Below are 16,110 nucleotides of genomic sequence, written 5' to 3' on the forward strand. Positions count from 1 at the left end.
CAACTCTCTCAGATTCAAGGGAAAAGGATATAGATCCTACCTCTTGATAGAAGGGACATAAGAAGAGAATGTAGGATGGGGGATAATGTTGCCACCATTTGGGGAAAATCCATCTGCCCCACTGGTTATCAAGAAAATGCAAATCAAATAACAAGAGACCATTTATCACACATCAGATTGAGAATGCTTCTTAGTTTCATTCATTCCTTGGGAGGAAGAGTGGGAAGGGGAATAAAAAGGAAGATAAGAAAGACAAGAACATTGAACTAAATTTTAACACTGTTTTTCCCTAGCTAAAAAAAAAATCTTTCTTCTGGGAAGAATTTCTTTTTGCTCGTAAGGTTATTAAAAACTGGCCTTTTTTTGGAATATGAAAAAATTATTTATTCTGCACGCTCTGCTTAAATAGCAATGCATTTTTACATTGAAATAAACAAAAGTAAACAATTCCCTGTCTTTAATTTCACTCAGTCTTCAACATTAGAGCATACACTCTACTGAATGTAAAATTGCATTTTTTTTCCCTGTAGTTTATAGATGTCTTCTACTGGGAGTTGAGTGAATAACTTTAGAAGTGAATAACAAAAGTGGTCTCTGTTTGTGTCTGTGTATATGTGAGAGAGAGAGAGAGAGAAACACGAATACACCTTATCTTGTGTTTGAGCTTTTTAAAGAATATTTTTTAATTACGTTCAAGAAAGTAACAAGCTCAAGTGTAGCTAGTTTTGTCTGATTATAATAAGCCGTAAAAATATTATTTTGTTCCAAGAGAATCCTCCTATATAAAAGAATTTGTTAAGTTGAATAAATGATTTGTAATTAATGAGTTGATACTTCTGGTGAAGTTTAAAGTGTTACATTGTTTTTCATATGTTAAGTGTATTAGCATATAGGATAGTATTTTTACCAAGACTATTAGAATAGAGAAAATTTTTTCCAAACAGAAGGTAAGTTTTTGTTCTTTACCAAAACCATGTAGGTTCTTTTAATATTATAAATGTGAATGCATGATTTTATGTTTATTTACTGCATTTGTGATGTTTATATCATGTTAATTGTATAGTTAACTACACAGTATGTAGCAGAAGATTTGCAAATATTTCAGTCAACTAGATTGCTCTATATATTGTTATGTAAATTTATAATCCCATCCTGATTTTGGTATCTGCCACCATAGAAATAAAGGCAAAGGATTCAGGGACTAGCAAAGAACAATGAAGAACGCGTGCTTTTTCCAGCCATACTGGAGTAATAATTGGAGCTGCTTTCCCCATAACATCATCTTTTTGACACCTGCAAGAGAATAATAGATTATTCTTTTGCAATTGCTAATAAAATACCAACACCAAGTTAGCAAATTAAAAAGTTAAATTTCTCAGAGTGACACTGACTCATCTGTATTGCATATAAGATATAAATATTTTATATGCTGCATCATTCAATTCAATTTCTCAATATCGTTATTTGAAATAGAGGTGAATTAATTTTTTTATGGGCTGCCTGTTCTGATTTTCGCCTTTTGCACCATGTTCCTGAATCTTTATGCAAGAGGACTAGCTAGCACAGTTCCCACTCTAGGCAGCTTTCAGTTTGTAAACTCTCTGTTAGTCATCTGGCTGTTTCATATTAGGAATGTGTATTCCCAGAGAACCAATGTTCTAATCTGCTATCTCAGTCTTGCCTATGGAAGCTTATTTATCATTAATAAAATAGAAATAATATCCATTTGCTCAAATGAAATAGAGAACAGTACAATTGTTTTATTTATATTGGACACTGGTTATTGAGAAGGAGTTGGATGCAGTCTTTTGTGAGATTCTGAAGGGGACTTCAGAGAACTCTTACAAGTTATGGTCCTTTATTACTTCTAATTTCACTGAAAAACATGTGGCTTTCCTTATTCCTGCATCACCAACTATTAAAGCCATTTTCAATTTATTTTGGGGGCAAGGAGTTATTCTATTCTGTTGTTGTGCTAGTGGCCTGGGTCTTGTTGATAAACAGAATAAAAGAGAAGGCAGTTGGTGAGCTAAGAAGAGATTTTCCTGTGACAACAGGACAACTTGGGTGAGAAGGAGGGCATGTGGGGAGGAGGTGATTTAGATTTGTGGTGGAGGAAATGAGGTGGCAAGAGTAAGCTATCAGATGTCCATCTGACCAGGACAGCATGTTAGCTGCCTAAGCTGGAGGTGAGGGCAAGGTGGGTGGGGTGGAAGCTTGGAAAGAGGATCTACAACTGAATTCTCAGATACATGGGATATCCATAAGCTAGGGTGAAACCAGATATGTCTGAAAAGATTTCTGTAGTTTTACTCTAAATTTCCTTGTAATCAATGAGACTAGCTCCATCTTAATGTCCCTAAGAAGACATAGGTGTGGAGAAAGTTTGATCTTTGGAATTTGCTCTTTAAATAATGCAGTGACAAGATCCCATTTGTCATCCCATCTTGGAGATCACGCCCTAGCAGATGTACGCATTTACCTGCAAGCAAAGGGTAAACAGGTGTGTGAAGTGGGTGTGTTAGGGCAGGAAAGCAAGGGAGGAATTTATGTGTCTGACTCTACAAATGGTAGAATCGTGGGTCTGGAATATGTCATAAGAAGGAAGACTAGGTACTATGTTCCAGGCTATAAAGGTGTTTTAGTTAATTGCATAAGAGTTAAATTATGTACTAACTCTGGTTAATAACAGATAGTAAAACTAGATACCTGGTAAAAAAAATTTTAATAGAGTAAACTTTGTGATAAAATGGTATTTAGCTGAAGTTAAGTTATAGATCAGAAGCAAATACCTTGAGGCTATAAAATTGGCTATAAAAGAGATGAACTGGGAAAAATTCTTCATTTTCTTCTTTCCTTGCCCCCACTTCTGAATCTCCTCTTAACAATTGTGCCTTCGTATACTAGTTAAGCCTATCTTGTTCATCCCTTTCCCTGAAGCAGCAACAACAATAATTGTTATTATTATTTTTATTTGCCCCTAGATTGTACCAGATATTTTATATACATATATAATTTTTTAATAATGTTTAGCATATAAAATTTCTAGTCTTTATAACAACCCTTAAGCTAGGTCATACCACTACTTCACAGATGAGGAAACTGAAGTTCCTCAGTGAATGGAGTGAAGCGAGATGAAATATGTATATCACAATATATTGATATGTGCTTATTTATACAGCACAATAACAGAAAGATTTTTGCTGGCACTTGGAAATGCAAGTGTTCAATTAAGCATAATTTCTGTCATCAAATCTTTCAGGTTAAAGATTTGCAGTGATGTAAAGGTCAGATGAGACATAGAGGGAAATGATTGAAACCTGGCAGTAAAAATTTACAGTTCAATAGCATGAGTAAAATGGAAACAAAATAAAGATAACAAAGAAAAACGAACAATATTTTACTAATGTACAAACCAGTCTATTAATGAAAGAAACTTTAAAAGCATTGCAAAGAAAAGGTAAGCTGACATGAAGATCGAAAAAATTGTGCTTTTTATCCAAATGAGATTTTTGTTAGTTATGGGTGTATAATGATTTTAAAATAAGTAAGATGCTGTAGGTTTCCACTAAATGAAGTCTAGGGCCACCTAGTTTTTTCCCCAAGTCCAGTTTATTTGCTTTGGCATTAGCCAAGCATTGTGGGGAGTTGTTATTACATAAACAGACGAGAAGCTAGCGGATTTACAAAGTACAAGATGAACATATTTCTGAGTGTCTTAGAGCTTACACCACCAGATTCTGACATTTTGCCTCAATACTACAGATTCCAAGTCCTTGCAAACATTGCTTTATGATTTCTAAAATATAAAAGTTTTGAATTAGTATCTCAATTGTCTGAGTCATTGCCTCAGTTTAAAGTAACTCTAGCCATAAAAAAAATGCATCTGTATAAAAATATGAGGTGACATGTAATAAAGTTTTTATTATTATGAATTTTAGAATGACTGTATTCCTCATGAATGGCATGGCCATTAAGTAATTAAGCCACTGGGAAGAGTGGCTGTAAACTATGTATGATATTCTGTGACATTTTGTATAATAGCACACAAGGCTTTATTTTCATATTCTTTCTCATCTGAAACTCAGCACTTTCCCTCCAAAAAGAATGATGGCGTAATAGTCTAAAAGTTTAGAATGCATGGAAATAAAGCTAGCATTTTTCAACCTTATTATTGTGGTCTCCAGACTTACTGTATATGTTCTGCAGAGAACAGGAAAGCCAACTATATTTCTATTCTGAAATCTAAAAAGAAGGTCTTCAAGGATAAAATTGATAATAACCAGGGTAAAATTATTTTCTTTCTCAGTCTCAGATCTGTCCTAGATTCTGCTAATGTTGACTTAGCGACTGACATAGTACAGGATGCGTAGTGGACCTACAGTAAATAATGCTTGAGTTAAATAATCCCACATGCTTTCGGAAAATAGCTCCTACTTTAAAAAATGTTTATTTTTCTAATCCCATGGTTAGAACTAGTTGCTATAGAAACAATTAACTATCATTTTAGTTTCACAAGACCTCCATGCAGATAAAGAGAAGAGTGGGTGGTGACTTTGTAAAGCAGCAGAGACTTAATGTGATTGGTCACATTATGAAAGCCAGCTACCGCCACATCTAAAATAGGTAAAGTCTCTTTTTCAAAGGCCACTGGAAAGAATAGCAAAAAGGCTGTGAAGCAGATACCAGGGAGGAAACATTGTCTTTTTTCCTTGACAGATTGTTCTTTATGATTACGGAGATGGGGAGACAGCAGGGATTAGAAATCTCTCCTGGATTGCTGGGAGAAGGGAGGGGACCTGATTCATCACAAATAGTGGTAACAGCACTAACAGTTTGGGCCTTCACAGTTACTGCAAACACATTTTAGCGTGAAATCTGCCCCCGTTATGGCAAGAATGCTTGTTTAATCATAGAAGCCTGAGAACCAGCTCCTAAAATAACACCTTGTTTATTTTTATCCTTACTGGAAATAAAATAAGATAAAGTCATAATTAATTAAGTAGTATTATATTTTAAGAAACTTTAGATGTCTTTATGTTCTTTTCTTCTTCTTTTTCTTTTTTTTGGTGAGGAAGATCGGCCCTGAGCTAACATCTGTTGCCAGTCTTCCTCTTTTTGCTTGAAGAAAATTGTCACTGAACTAACATCTGTGCAAATCTTCTTCTATTTTGTACGTCGGATGCTGCCACAGCATGGCTTGATGAGCAGTGCATAGGTCCGCACCCGAGACCCAAACCCGCGAATCCCAGGCCGCCAAAGCAGAGTATATGAACTTAACCACTACACCACTATGCCAGCCCCTTTTCCTCCTTTTTAATGCATTTTCTTCCACTTAATGTATTGATTGTTAGGGTCCCACAAAGTTTGGGAAACATTAGGATAAACTTCTCTTACTAGATATGAACTTAATTGCCCTAACATGCCTATACTTTTTAATACGTCCTATTGACTTCTAAACAGCAGCTATGCACAGCACGTAGATGGAATGGACCTGTTAAAGTTTGTATTCAGGCAATGGTTAGGCTTCTCCCTGAACACATGAGTGTAAAACCAGCTTAATCCTAAAATTTTATCAAAATATTTTTATCAAGCGTCCAAAAGACAATACAGAGAAACTTATTTCTCTGGCACTTTTTATTTTTATACAATCCTGGGATAGGATTAGGATTAAGAAAATGTAATGCTGGCATATTAGATAATGACGACCCAAAATATGGGTTTTTATTCCTTTCAAAAGACAAATCTTTGAACATTCAGCATTCTAAATTAGATAGCTGAAGAACTGTACAATTTATGTTAATTTTTCAGAAATTGTTATCTGAAATGCTTTTGGTATCTTTAATACTGCTTACCTTTCAAAGAAAAATTTTGTTTTTTTACCCTCTGCTCTGAAAAGTGGAGGTATCCAGTATACTTTACCAGCCAAAGAGGTGTCTTTGATTTAGTAATATCCTGATATTCTTGAATGGCAGCACGTTGCCTCGAAAGGCATTTTAAAAACTTTTTCTAGAGTATGATGTACACATAGACACATCTAAAGGCTTTTAAAGTCGAGGACTATGGTGTTGGGTTTTTATAACACACTTATTATGTGCTGGGCACAGTGCTAAGCACTTACTATTATCTCATTTAATTTTCTTAACAATTCTTTAAGGCTACCACTATTATTCTCATTTTACAGGAAAACACATGCCTAGAGTGATTAATCAACTTGACCAAGGTCCCACAGATAGCTGTCAGAACCAGAATTCAAACCCAAATTTTTCTGACGGCAGAGCTGCCTCTCAGGATGAAAGAAGTGTTTCCCCAGGGAAATCCCACATAGATATAACTGCTGAAGTCTGTCACCAATAAACTCCAGATTTACTGCTTGCCAAAACTATTTTTGAAACTGCACCTCCAGGCTTAATGACTTCTGTACCTGTAAAGTCCAAGTGAATGTTCCATTTATTCCAGGTGAAGTGAAACAGGACTGATTCTTGATTCTTTTGCACAAAAGGAATGACTTATGAATGGTAAAAGTTCAAACTGTATACTGGCCTGCTAGGAGAACTATATATGGAAAATGGGTCTTTCAGCACTATTTCTACAGCCACTTTGAGTAAAGAAGAACCAGCTATTCTGGCTAAAATACTACTGGCTTCATGCACACACAGAACTAGATGGTCTAATGTTAGGAGTTGAATTGTTGCATAAAATTTCTTGACATTCCTGGAATTCAACATAAAAGATAAAAAGCAATAATAAGTAAATTAAGAGTAGCCATTCTCCCCGATGCAGAGATTAAATAGTTATAATACATATTGACTTTCTAACTTAACTGTCCCTGAGCTTAAATTCTTTATATATAGTGGCAAATCTAGAAATTAGCAATCTTCTATAATTGGCTATAAACAACAAAATTTCTAGAAGGAGGTTAAGGCTTTGAGCACCAATTGTCAATGTGAGGCGCATTTACCATTGTCTACAATATTGATAATGAATACCAAATTAGTACTAAAAGGTGTTTGTTTTACTATTAACATAGAAATTTTTTTGTTATGTCAAAAAAAGTCAGAATTAGATTAAGAGAAATACAGTTGAAAGCAGTACAGCTCTTCCTCAACTTACAATGGGGTTATGTCCCAATAAAGCTTTCATAAATTGAAAATATTAAGTCGAAAATGGATTTAATACGCCTAACTTACCAAACATCATAGCTTAGCCTAGCCTACAAGTGTGCTTAGAAGACTTACATTAACCTACAATCAGGCAAAATCACCTAGCACGAAGCCTATTTTATACTAAAGTGTTGAATATCTCATGTAGTTTATTGAAGGCTCTACTGAAAGTGACAAACAGAATGGTCATATGGTTACAGAATGGTTGTAAGAGTATTGGTTGTTCACCCTCACGATCATGTGACTGACTGGGAGCTGTGGCTCCCTGCCACTGCCCAGCATCACCAGAGAGTATCATACTGTATATCACTAGCCCGGGAAAAGATCAAAAATCAAAATTTGAACTATGGTTTCTACTGAACGGGCATCACTTTCACACCATCTTGTAAAGTCAAAAAATCATAAATCGAACCATCGTAAGTTGGGGACCATTCTATATTTTGTTTACCTATGAAAACACAGACCTTCATAAACCACAAAATATTCTCACTCAGAATACTCCTGGCCCCAAGCATTTAGTTTTAAGAGGTTGAGCTCTGCTATTCCATAAGAGTAGTATCTATTATGCTCAGCTTCAGAGTGCTTTCCTGGAAGCTAGGAAAAAATATAGTTAAATACTGTTTCAGTCAGGGTCCCAGCAAGAAATAGATTATATTCGAAAGGGTTTTAACTGAGAGAATTTTTTTTTGTTGAGGCAACATTGGTTTATAACATTATATAAATTTCAGGTGTACATCATTATATTTTGATTTCTGTATAGACTACATAATGTTCAACACCCAAAGACTAATTACCATCCATCACCATATACATGTGCTCTGTCACTCCTTTCATCCTCCTCTCTCCCCACTTCCCTTCTGGTCACCACCAATCTAATCTCTATGTCTATGTGTGTGTTTATTGTGGTAGTAGTTTTTATCGTCTACTTATGAGTGAAATCATACAGTATTTGACTTTGTCCATCTGACTTATTTTGCTTAGCATAGTACCCTCAAGCTGCATCCATGTTGCAAATGGCAAGATTTCGTCTTTTTTATGGCTAAGTAGTATTCCATTGTGTATATATGCCACATATTCTTTATCCGTTCATCTATTGATGGGCACTTAGGTTGTTTCCAAGTCTTCATTATTGTAGCTAATGCTACAATAAACATAGAGGTACAAATATCTTTTCTAATCTGTGTTTTTGTGTTTTTTGAATAAATACCCAGACGTGGAATAACTGGATCGTATGGTAGTTCTATTTGTAATTTTTCGAGGCATCTCCATACAGTTTTCCATAGTGGTTGTACCAGTCTACATTCCCACCAGCAGTATATGAAGGTTCCCTTTTCTCCACATCCTCCCCAACACTTGTTATTTCTTCTCTTGTTAATTATAGCCATTCTGATGGGCATGAGTGATATCTCATTGTAGTTTTGATTTGCATTTCCCTAATAATTAGTGATATTGAACATCATTTTATATGCCAGTTGGCTATCTGTATATCTTCTTTCAAAAAATGTTCAGATCCTGTGCCCATTTTTTAATTAGGTTATTTGTTTTTTTTGTTAAGTTGTATGAGCTCTGTATATATTTTTGGATATTAACCCCTGATCAGATATATGATTTGCAAATATCTTCTTCCAATTGTTAGGTTGTCTTTTTATTTTGTTGATGGTTTCCTTTGCTCTGCAGAAGCTTTCTAGTGTGATATAGTCCAATTTGTTTATTTTTCCTTTTGTTTCCCTTGCCTGGTGAGACATAGTATTCAAAAAGATACTGTTAAGATCAATGTCAAAGAGCATATTCTCTATGTTTTCTTCTAGAAATTTTATGGTTTCGGGTTTTATCTTCAAGTTTTTACTCCATTTTGAGTTCATTTTTGTGTATGGTGTAAGATAATGGTCTACTTTCATTCTTTTACATGTGGCTGTCCTGTTTGCCCAACACTATTTATTCAAGAAACTTTCCTTGCTCCATTGGATTTTCTTGGCTCCCTTGTTGAAAATTAGCTGTCCATAGATGAGTAGTTTTATTTCTGGGCTCTCAATTCTGTTCCATTGATCTGTGTGTCTGCTTTTGTGCCAGTACCATGCTGTTTTGATTACTATAGCTTTGTAGTATATTTTGAAATCAGGGAGTGTGATACTTCTAGCTTTGTTCCTTTTTCTAACGATTCCTTTGGCTATTTGAGGTCTTTTGCTGTTCCACCTAAATTTTAGGATTCTTTGTTCTGTTTCTGTGAAAAATGTTGTTGGGACTTTGATAGGGATTGCACTGAATCTGTAGGTTGCTTTAGGAAGTATGGACAATTTAACTATGTTAATTCTTCCAATCTGAAAGAATTTAAGGAAAAGGCATTTATAGAATGGTGGGCAGGGTTAAGGCAACCAGCAAAGGATATTGTGGCACAGGAAGCCATTATGACTCCTAGGCCAAAATGGGTAAGGGAAGAAAACAAGGTGCCTGTTGCCCCCAGGAGAGTTGGAACTATGGAAGAATAGCTGCCTGAATGGAACTTTAATTGCAGAGAAGCTCGGCATTGTCAGCACCTGGCTGTCAAAGCAGGAAGGAGCAGAAGGAATCAATATTCTAGCATCTGTTTCCTTCCACCCTGCACTATCTTGCCTATGCCTCCCATTGGCCAAAACCTTCCAGAAACCAGAGCTCACAGGAATTCAGCCTATAGAGGGGGCAGCCACCATGAACACAGAGCAAAACAGAGAATGGCAGGGGGTGGATGTGGGGACACAAGAAGAACCAGCAGAAATTAAGTTTTGATTTCTAAGTATTTAAATAGGAAAGAAAGAAAGGGAGAGAGAGAAGGAAAGAAAGAGAGAAAGAAAGGAAGAAAAGAAACCAACTGATAGACTATCTACATAAATAGTGTAATATCATATACCATAATAAAGATTAAACAGCACATAGGAAAAATTGTGTAACATAAGTAATCTAATACAGCAATTAGCAAAACAACATGAACAGATTATTTCCAAAAGAGAAAATACATATGGGCTAGTAGATAGATGAAGAATGTTTAGTCTCATCAGTAGTTAAAGAGATATATATTAAAACTGAAATGAGATCTAGTTTTCCTTTTGAATTATCAAGGAGAAAAGGTAATACTTAATATGGGCAAGGATACAGTGAAATGAATCTTTCATACACTATTAGTGGAAGTGTAAATTGGTGCAGTCTTACTGAAAATCAATTTAACAGTAATTCCACATACAATATTCTATCTTAAGGAAATAATTAGAAACATAGATAAAGATCTATGCACAATGATGTTCATAACAGCTTTAATTATAGTAGACAAAAAAGGAAACAAATGTCCAACATTAATGGAATGGTTAAGCAAATTACACAATATCCATTCCATCAAATTTTGTGGGGGCATTAAAAATTACATTTACAATGAAGTTTTTGTCATATGGTAATCAAACACACAGTATGTCAAGTTGTATGTATAAAATGATCACAGCTGTGCTTAAGGAAGAAATTCAGAAAAATACTAAAGGAAAAGTGTCAGAATATTAATAGTTGTTTCTCTGGATAATGAGAATCCTGTGATTATTTTCCCTTTTGCCTCTCTATGCATTTGTGTACTTTCCAAATATTCTAAAATGAGGATTATTTATTAATATTTATTGAATGCCCATGTTGCAGCAGTCATTGTTCTGGGACCTGGACACGCAAAGTTCATGAGGCATAGTCCTTGACTCAAGTTCCTTACAATTTAGTGTCTTATTTTTGTATCGTAACTTTAAAAATTAGAGAACAATAAAGCTGTTGTTTATTTAACTACAGTGGGTGAGGAGACGTGGTATCCCATCTCTTCCTCATTTGAGCTCTTTCTCTCACATCACCTTTCCAAGACAACAGGAATCCTGGCTGCTTTATCTTCAAATTATATTCAAAACCCTATGAAAGGTAAATCAACAAAGCTTTCAGAAAAAATAACTAAATAAGAAAATATCTTCAAGCCCTTGGGGTAGGCAAAGAGTTCTTAAACAGGACACAAACAGCTAACTATAAGTGCAAAAAATGGTACATTGTATTAAATTAATCAAATTAAAACTCTGATCATCAAGTCACATGATTGAGAGAGTAAAAAGGCAGGCCACTGAGAAGAAAGTTTTTAGAATTCCTATAGAAGACATGCTCTGAATATATGAAGAACTTCTACATGGCAATAAGAAAACTGCAGAGAACCCAAAGGAAAAAGGAGCAAAGATTTGAGAGGCAATCACAAAAGGATATCAAATAAACATGGAAAGATTTCCAAATATTAATCATCATGGCATGCAAATTAAAACCACAATGTGATATCGTTGCACCCCAAATTAAATTACAAAGATGTGGCACGACCAAACTCTCCTACACCCCTGGTTGGAGTACAAATTGGTACAATAACTTTAGAAAACCATTTGGTAATATTTACTAAAGCTGAATATGAGGAAACCTCATGATCCGGGAATTCCAGTACTAGGTATATACCCAAGAGAAACACATACACATGTTCTTCACATTGCACTTGTAATCACCAAAAACTACAAACAATCCAAATGTCCATCAACAGTAGAATGGATAAATAGTGTCATATATACATATAAGCAATACTATCTGGCAATGAGAATTAATTAGCTACAACTGCATGTAACAACATTTATAAATATCATAAGCATAATTTGAGTGAAAGAATCCAGACACAAAGAGTACATACTGCATTGTTCTATTTATGTGAAGTTCAAAAACAGCTAAACTAATCTGTGGTGTGAGAATTACTGATTACCCTTGGCAGGGAGTGCCTGAAAAGAGAGTGGAGAGAACAGAGCTTCTGGGGTTCTGGTAATGTTTTGTTTCTTATTCTGGCTGCTGATTATACTGCTGTGCTCACTTTATGAAAATTCATCAAGGCGTACTTTTCTGTATATGTGTTAAATTAAAATTTACATTATGTATAAATTTTTATATATGGATGTGTGTGTATGTGACTCACATATATAATCTGCGTGCACACACATATAAATATATAATGTAAATGTATTTATTTATACACACACACACATATATATACACACACACATACACACACACACACACACACACACACACATTCCATCCAAGATGTAGTCACTCCTAACCTCCTCTACTCTTATTTCCAATCCAGGTCTATTGCAATAGTTGTTTACCCCAATTCCTGCTTACATCCCCAGAGTCTTCACCTCTAGCCAGAATGATAATTTTTATGACAGAAGCCAGGTCATATCTGTCCTTGGCTCATAACCTGTAGTAACTTTGCATGTTAATCAGAATAAAATCCTCAGAGGAGACATAGACCCCTGACAGCCTATATAAAATAGCCTCACTACCCACACCTGTCACTTTCAGCCCTGCACCCTGCTATATTTTTCTTTATGGTTCTTATCACCCACTGACATACCATTTACTTGGTTATTTATTTATAATTGATCTCTCCACCACTAGTGTGTAAGCTAAATGAGAGCAGAGACGTTATCATTCTGCTTTATATCCCTAACATCTAGAATACTACCTGGCATTAAGTAGGCAGTGAATGAGTGAATGAGATCATCACCAAAAAACATAGAAAATAAGAAGCATATGTCTGTTTAGCCTTCTTTTATAGGTTAGGAAACTAAAAGAATGAAATTACATTAGGAAACAAAAAAATGAAATTACTTACCTGATGTTATTCAAGAGCATAGCCCAGGTCTTCTGTTTCTCTTTCCCCATCCCCCTCCCTCTTTCTCCCTCTCTCCTTCACCTTCCCCCCTGCTCACGTGTGCACAGGTACATAAACAAGCAGGCACAGGCACGAGGAGAATGGAATAAGAACAGTTCTACTGGTTGAAGAAAGTATGAATGCAAACTATCCTGTTCGATACAATTTATACCCGCTGTACTCACATCATAGTCGTAAAATATATTCTATATTATATGCAGACAGTCCTCAACTTAAGGATAATTTGACTTAAAATTTTTCAACTTTACAATGGTGTGAAAGCAATATGTGTTCAGTAAAAACCAGGCTTTGAATTTTGAATTTTGATCTTCACCCAGGCTAGCCATATGCATTACGACATTGTGATGCTGGGCAGCGGCAGCGAGCCACAGCTCCCAGTCAGCCATGCGACCATGAGGGTAAACAACCGATACACTTACAATCATTCTGTACCCATACAACCATTCAATGTGATATTTTCAGCATAGTATTCAATAAATTACATGAGATATTCAACACTTTAGTATAAAATAGGCTTTGTGTTAGATGATTTTGCCCAACTGCAGGCTAATGTAAGTGTTCTGAGCACATTTAAGGTAGGCTAGGCTAAGCTATGATGTTTGGTAAGTTAGGTGTGTTAAATGCATTTTCGACTTACGATATTTTCAACTTAGGACGGGTTTATTGGGATGTAACTCCACTGTAAATCGAGGAAGAGCTGTATACAGTTCTTCATGTATATGGAGTGTGTATAATTACAGAGATTATATAATCCTAGTGGTTCAGAATTGAATGAGGATGACATCCAGGTAAAGATTCATTATATCCATCATACATATTTTTATATGAGCCTTGTTTTGTGGATATATCACCCTTTTGAATACATGTTATAGTAAAGAACCTATCATTTTTCTTGCCAAAAATATATATATTTTGGACCTAGGACTGCCCCCATCAGCATTTTGCATAAGAAAATTTTTCAAACAAAATAAGACCATTTTGTTAGGGTCTGCAGCAATCAAAAGAACAAAACTTTTCAGGTCCTGAAGATGAATTTTTTAGTCATTGAATATGTCTAGAAATTGAGATTGTTTAGGTCAGAAGTCTCACCTCCCTGTTCTCGGGATGAATTGTGGATCTCCTACAGCAGGCAAGAGTGTTTAAAGTTAATTTCTCTTTTTATACAGATATCAATTACCTCTTCAAAGCACTGCCCAGTGAGATTTGCAACTTGGCAGCTTGTCTAAAAACTAGCTAAACGTGCAAATGTGTGTGTCGGAGGGCAGAGAAAGGTCCAGTTTGGTTGTCAACCTAGTTGACCCTTCAGTTTTGGTTAAAGAAAAAGAAGAGAGTTTTGGGCCCTATCAGTTACTAAATAGACTACACAGTTTTGTTGGGGTTTTTTTAACTGAAAAAATGGGAAACATAGTGATAAGACCCAAAATACACAACATGAGCTCAACTACTGGTATTAGCCTCTTTCAACTCCTCTCTCTCAGAAAGCAGTAAGCATAACATCCGGCCATAACTTTAAAAGCAGATTAAATAATAAAATGAAGCCGAAAAGTGTTAACGAGTGTAACCGAGGCCAGTGTCAGAAGATAATTCATTCATCAAGTAGTTAAATCTTTTAATTAGGCAGAAAATGACAGTTAAAGGGAATGATACCTTTTACTTCTGAGTGCAAAATAACTGTTAACGTCAGAGGAGAAAGCAATGTTCATTTTGAAGTTCAGACTTACAGATTAGGAGGGGAAAGTATGGATATGTGGATATGTGGATAAGGATATGTGAATGACTCCACTATGGGAATTCTGGCTTTATCTTGACTGCCTGACTTGGCAACTGTTTAACCTAGGGCAAGTTACTGAACCTCTCTGAAACTCAGCTTCTTAGGGACGTAAAATGAGGGTAGTAAAAAACACCTATCTTGCAGGGCTATTGTAAGATCAGATGAGGTCTTAGTTCTGAAAATGTTTTTTAGCCAGGAATATGCTATGATAATGTATAGTATTATTACTGTGTTTAAATAATTCATTGAATACCCTTCTTGCCTTCTCTCTACCTCCCTAAGCCACTTCGCTAATGTTTAGCTAAAGTTACCTTCCATCCTTGAGGTCTGCATATCCCTGCTGTTTTAGATTAGGATATTTTTCAGTAATTAAATGAGAATTTTTCATATGTTCCATTTCTGAACCAGCCTGTGTAAGCCTTCGGAAGAGAACTATGGGCTTCTCTGAAACTCAAATTATTCATGCTATCCATATATGAACTAGCAGCTCCCTGTGAGCTTTAAGGGTAGGAAGATTGGAGATGGAGATTGAAAAGTGGGGGAAATCTCTTCCTGCTCCATTCTGGGATGGAACATTGTCCCATTTTCTTAAGTATTTTCCTCTCTATAATAGAAAAAGTGACTATTTAGTGAACACTTATCATATGCCAAGCACTGTGCTATGCATTATTTCATGTAATCTTCACAACAGACTAATGCACTGTGTACTATTATTGCCACTTATAGATAAGAGGACTATAATTAGAATAATTAAATAGCTTGACCAATGTCACGTACCCAGTAAGTGGCAGAGTCAGGATTTGAACCCAAATCTGCCTATTTCCTCTCCCAATCTTTTTCCATTTGTTGATTGATTATTTACTTCCTGCAGTTTAACTAACTTTGTGTGTCTGTATTTGCCTTTCTATCTGTTTATACTTTCATTCTTGGCGTGTCTGTAACGAGTAGCATAGAGACCTATAAGAAAGATAACAAAAGTGTGGTCCCTATGGTTAAGGAACTATTTTAATCCTTTAGCAGAAAAATGATAGGCAAATAAATCACTCTATGACACGAAAGAATTTAAGAGGTCCATAAGGGATGGAACATTCGTCTCCTCACCTGTAACGTGGGAATAATACTCTACCTTATATGGCAGTTGTTAGGCTAGGGTGAAATACTGGTAGCAAGTATTTGGCAAAGACCCTGACTCATAGTAAGTGCTGATTCTATGGGATCTATAATGTTGCCAGACAGTCCTAGGATAATAACTAGGCTACAAAGCTAGAAAAGCAAGTTGGCACCAGATTTTTGAGAGCCTTGAATGCCAGCCTAAAGAGTTTGGATCTCCAGCTTGATAACAACAATTATGCCAACATCAATAATCATTCTGAAAAGAAATCAGAGCTGATGCTATTTTACATTACCTTTCAAAATTCATCCTAAGT

The 16,110-nt window shown here is 35.5% G+C and overlaps 1 protein-coding gene across 4 annotated transcripts in view; it reads left to right on the forward strand.

Annotated features, from left to right (window-relative positions):
• Positions 1-16,110, forward strand: part of RNLS (renalase, FAD dependent amine oxidase) — a 247,445-nt gene that overhangs the window by 177,191 nt on the left and 54,144 nt on the right. The gene's annotated exons all lie outside the window — the stretch shown is intronic.

The sequence above is a fragment of the Equus caballus genome, chromosome 1 (assembly GCF_041296265.1).
Source record: "Equus caballus isolate H_3958 breed thoroughbred chromosome 1, TB-T2T, whole genome shotgun sequence".
Taxonomy (NCBI): domain Eukaryota; kingdom Metazoa; phylum Chordata; class Mammalia; order Perissodactyla; family Equidae; genus Equus; species Equus caballus.